At 32.1% G+C, this 5,932-nt stretch overlaps 1 pseudogene; it reads right to left on the bottom strand.

Annotated features, from left to right (window-relative positions):
- Positions 1-1,322: 1,322 nt before the first annotated feature.
- Positions 1,323-2,983, bottom strand: LOC100917777 (annotated as a pseudogene).
- Between the last annotated feature and the right edge of the window lie 2,949 nt (positions 2,984-5,932).

Genomic DNA, 5,932 nt, shown 5'->3' with positions numbered 1-5,932 from the left:
ACTCTAGAACTTAGCCAATCCAATAAAAAATCATAAAACTATCTAATTCAATTTTTCAGTACTAAACTAAATTGCCCATGGGAATTTTCATTATGGTATACAAAGAAAAGAAAATTCTCTTGAAAAAACAAGTTATTTATCAACAAAAGAGAAATATTTTTTTTAAAAAAGTAACTAGTAATAAAGGAACATCCATTACAGGAATTTTAATTATAAGGCAATAATCATCAAAACTATTTGGCAGTAGTAAATATAAACTAGGCACAGATCACTAAAATTCACTAGATCAGCAGAGAATCAGAAACAATTGCACTTAGTAGGTGAGTATTTGATAACGTCAAAGAATATTTTGGATATAACTCCTGGTTTGAAAAAGATTTCTGAGTGGCTGGAGTGAAGAGGAGCAGCTGGGTGGGTGGGTGGGGCGAATGTGTTAGCTTAGCATTTTATGCTATAAATATGAATAATTTTCCATTAGATAGATACCAATCCTAAATATTAATTAATCACATCATTTTTTAAAATAAAGAAAAATGGAAGGAATTGTTATTTTTAATTTATGGAATGAAACAAACATTTTGATAAGAGTATAATAAAAAAATTGTATATGAAACCGCAAATCAATTATGTACAACTTGAATAAAGTTATCATCTGTACATTTCCCCTTCCCATTTTCTTCCCTCTCCCTCCCATACTATAAATATTAGACACAAAGAGGGATACATATACATACATATAAATATAGATGTAGATATAGATAAATGGAAATGTATATATGTATATACATATATAATTATTCTATACATCTATTTATCCATCCACAATTATGATTAGATGAAGCAGATATCACAAAAATTAAAACATAATTATGAGTGTGAAATTAAAAATATTTTATGGAGCCAATTTAAATAGATTTTATTCTCCAGGACAATAATTGCCTTTTTACTTGTTTACAACACTGATAAAGTGCAATTTTCTTCCCTTTTCTACCTCAAGTATTTAGAATGACCAGATTCATACAGTAACTTAAACGTTACTTATAAAATGCTACTGCCTTGGCTACAAATTTGCATCCTTCAATTTTTGAAAAGTTACGTGGGATGCTCTTTCTTCTGGTGCATTTAGTCAACTTCTTTAGTGGTGGCTCCAGAAGAATCACTTCCAGATGGGACTGATAAGTTCCTCTGGGAATCCACCAGACATGCCTGGTGGTATACCTCATGCAGTGTAGTATAGCTTAGTAATGATGGGCTTAAGAGCTTCTCTGATTCTGATGATAATAAAATCTTCCTTTCCTCAGTGATCTGATTATTTCATTTCATTAGTCAAGAATTTTCTGTTTACCTACATCACCAATTTTGTCTTATAATTTTTCATCTTTTATGGTAGCCTTCATTTTGAAGGCATGAAATTCAATAAAATTCTTGGAAGGCACTTTGTCTGCTTCTCGTCCTTAGCTTTGCATTTCTGAATCTCCTGGAATATACACTGATATCTTTTTTTTTAATTCAGAAAACCTTTGTCATTGGTGATGGTAATCTTATTTTCCTTGCCTGTGCTCTTATCCACAGCAGAAATATTGAGATTACCATTTGCATCAATGTCAGATGTTACTTCAAACTGAGTAACACTCTTAAGTGTTTGATATATTCCTCCAACCTCAAACTTACCAAGCAGATTGTTATCCTTGATTATTGTTCTGTCTCCTTCGTAAACCTGAATGAGCACAACAAACTGGTTGTCCAAAGAAGTGGTAAAGGTCTGTTTTTGCTTAGTCGTGATGGTGTTTTTTGTGTTTAATCAAAACCATCATAACTCTATCAGCAGTTTCAATTTCAAGGAAAAGAGGAGTGACATCCAACAGCAGCAAGTTCTGCACATTCTCAGATTTATCTCCAGACAAAATTGCAGAACCTGGATAGCTGCATCATAGGTGACAACCTCATCAGGATTGATACTCTTATTGATCCCTTTGCCATTAAATAAGTCTTGCAAAACCTTCTGGATTTGGGGGATAAAAATGGAATCATGCACCAGAACAATGTAATAAATCTGTAACTTATCTAACTAGGCATCTCTTAAGGCCTTTTCCACAGGATACCATGTGCCATAGAGGTAATAATCATTAAGCTCTTCAAAACAGATCAGGGTGATAGAGATTCAGAAGTTGATATCTTAAAGGAAGTCAATCTCAATACTGATCTTGAATATTGGAAGAGATGGTGCTCTTTGTATATTCACAAGTGGGATTCAGATGGCTAAGATTCCTTTTGTTTTCACTGATGTCATTCTTGTGCGTTTGCTTAAATTCAACAATAAAAATTTGACTATGTGATTGTCAAAGGCCTTACTATCCAATTGAATATCCCCAGCTACTATCTCAAGGTTCAAAGATCAACACATTTCTCTTGGCATAACCTTTTTTTTCAAAGTCATAGGAAACAGCAGCAACAGTTGGATCATTAATGATATTGAGCACATTGAGAGCCGTGATGGTTCCAGCATCATTGGTGGTTTCTCATTGGTAATCATGGGAAAAGGCTGATACTGTGACCACAACATTTGTGACAATCTTCACCCAAGGTAAGCTTCAGTAATTTCTTTAATCCTGGTCAAACAATAGAAGATACTTCTGGACATAAATGTTTGGTCTAAATTTTGCACTTCATTGGATTTAAGCCTGCCTGCATCATTCACCACCATAAAATGCCAAAGCTTCATGCTTGACTGTATAATTGCATAATCAGATCTGTGGCCAGTCAGATGTTTGACATCAATAACTGTATTGGTGAGGTTCATTGCAACTTTATTCTTTGCAGCATCACCAATTTAATGTTCTATGTTGGTGAAGATTTCATAGTGTAAGGTGCTCATCTTTTCTTGATCATTAGCATAGATTTGATCTCTACTTTCCCATGTTAGAAGACTCCCATATGGGAATCTGGTTCCAAGATCAGTGCCAATTGCAGGTCCCTTCACCATGGTTTCTGAGAAGTTGGGGCTAATAGCTGATCACTGGAGAGGAAGAAGGTATTTTGCTGTGCTGAATAGATGAAACTGAACATTTTAAACAAAAGCAATTCAACTAGAATAAGATAAAGAATTATTGTTGTTTGGGGAAAATTTTGCATTAAATATTTCTCTTAAAATTTAGTAAAGTTTAAAGGAAATTATAACAAACATATAAAAATAAGAGCAATTTTTCAGTAGATAAGTGGTCAAGAATTATAAAACATTATTCTCAGATAAAAATTAAAAAGTGTTAACAGCTTCATACAAATTTTAAAAATCTCTATAATCTCAAATTTAAAAAGGTAACGAAAGACAGATGGGATCTGGTGAATACACTAATATAATAATGATAGGCCTGTGAATAGGTTCAAATATTTTGTATATCAAATTGTTATCATATAGGTAGATGGCGAAAGTGGCAAAAATATGTGAAAAATCCTTTGAATCAGTGATACTACACACAGATAGCAGTGGCCTTTAGAAAAGTCATGTAAATACAGTAAAATATTTAGAACATGATATTTTAATGATACCAAAAAAAAACCTAGAAATAGAGTAGCTATGCACCAATTGGGGCATAACTTACAAAATTGTGACATCTGAATATAATGTAATATTGTTGCATTATAATAAATACCAAATATATTAATTATTGTATATGAATGTTGTGGAATATTATTGTTCTATAAGAAATAACCAGCAGGATGATTTCAGAGAGACTTGGAGAGACTTAGATGAACTGATGCTAACTGAAATGAGCAGAACTAGGAAATCATTATACACAGCAAAAACAAGAGTATATGATAATCAATTCTGATTTTTTTCTTGTGAAACAAGATAACTGTATAAATATGTATACATATATTGGATTTAACATATATTTTAACATATTTAACATGTAGTGGACTACCTGCCATCTAAGGGAGGAGGTAGGGGGAAGGAGGGAATAATTTGGAACAGAAGGTTTTGCAAAGGTCAATGCTGAAAAATTTACCCATGCATATGTTTTGTAAATAAAAAGCTTTAATAAAAAAATTAAAAAAGAAATACCGAATATAAATAATTCATACAAATATGAGAAAACATACATGAGATAATATAAAGTGAAGCAGAACCAGTGAATATGTGTGTTTATATATATATATATGTATACACACTTACATACATTTGTGTGTGTTTTAAATAAATAAATATGTGTGTGATTATATATATATATATATATATATATATATATATATATATACACACACATAGATTAAGAGAGAGACACACACCCACAAGCATTCATACAAACCTAATGACTAACTACAAAGCAAAAATGTCAATAAAAAGAGCAAAAAATGAAATGAATGTTGTATAATTATAAAGACCAAGCTTAATCCCCTTTTAAGAGAGATAAACAAATATGCCAAGAGCCTTTCACAGCATAAAAGGAGATATATCTGTGGGTAGTGCAGTGGATAGAGCATTGGGTGTGAACTCAAGAAGACCTGAGTTCAGATCTAGACTGAGATACTTAAAAGTAATAGGCAAGTCATTCAATCTTGTTTGCCTCAGTTCCTCAACTGTAAAATGAACTGGAGAAGATAATGGCAAACTCTGGTATATTTGTCAAGAAAAGACCAAATTGGATTAGAAAAAGTATGATTGAAATAATTCAACAACAACATGGATGGGTACATATGAAGGAAGCTAAATGGCCCAGTGGATAGCTGCTGAATCAAGAGTCAGCAAGGTGAGTTCAAATTTGACTTCAGACATTTACCAACTGCGTGACCCCAAGTAAGTCACCTAAACTCTGTTAGTTTTAATTCACAGGAGAAGAAAATGATAAAACACCCTAGCATCTTTGCCAAGAAATCATCCTTGAGAAGTTTTGGTATATGGTTGGTTCACTAGGTCACAAAGACAGGATTGAATGACTGAACAACAATGGATAATGTTATATAACCTCTCAAACTCATATCCTTGCAACTTTTTCTTCATTGTTACAAAGAGATCATGGAGTGAAGAGGAGGAAGATAGGCATATTACTAGATAACTGATTTTAAAGAAAATAAATCCATCAACAAAAGGTTTCTTTTTTAAGTCTGGCAAAAGGAAGATGAGTAGGAGCATATTTTTATTTTCTAGGCAAGAAAAAGTAATGAGTTTGTTGTAAAAATGATAAGTATAAGATATTTTGGAAAGTTATTTTAGAAGTCTAATTCACATAACTTGGAAACTGATTGTAGGGAGAAGGAGAAGGAATTGTCAAAGATAAGAGAAAAGTTTTATGCTTGGAACTGGGAAAATGATCATACCCTGACATAAATAGAATTGCTGATAAAGTAAAAATAAAATACAAACCCCAGGAGAAATAATAGAAGCTTTTGAATACATTGAAGATAATAGTGCCATCTTTTAGCATAAGTTACTTTAGCTTAAAGGACTTCAAAGATTTGGCCATTTTCTTAAAAGAGAAGGGAAATGAAAGTATTTTTGTGTTTTATCAAGCGGATTTATCAGCTTATAAATTATTAACCCATAATAAAGCTGGTCCCCCTTAGGTGGACGTGATAGTTAAAAAGTCAGATTATAAAAAGTGATATATACTCATTAAAAATCTCCTGTAAACAATAGAATTACTGATGTTTTAGGTGAAAGAATAGAAATAAATCCAGGTTAAAACACGTTTTATATGTTATAGCATCTCAGAAAAAAGTAATACATCTGTATTTACTAACTAGAAATTATTTTATGTGTTTTTAACATACATGCTTTTTTGCATAACAGAGATCTTGGGGTGTCATCTCAACATAAATATGTTTTGTTAGGAGACAAGAATGAAAACTTGGGTCTTTTTAGTCAAGAAGCTTAGAGTGGAAAGAATCTTTCAGGAAGATGTCCGATTCCTGAGGACCTTCATTAGGAAAATCA

This window comes from Sarcophilus harrisii, chromosome 4 (assembly GCF_902635505.1).
Source record: "Sarcophilus harrisii chromosome 4, mSarHar1.11, whole genome shotgun sequence".
In the NCBI taxonomy this organism is placed as follows: domain Eukaryota; kingdom Metazoa; phylum Chordata; class Mammalia; order Dasyuromorphia; family Dasyuridae; genus Sarcophilus; species Sarcophilus harrisii.
Note: the sequence above shows the minus strand (reverse complement) of the source record. Positions and strands in the feature narration are given on the sequence as shown.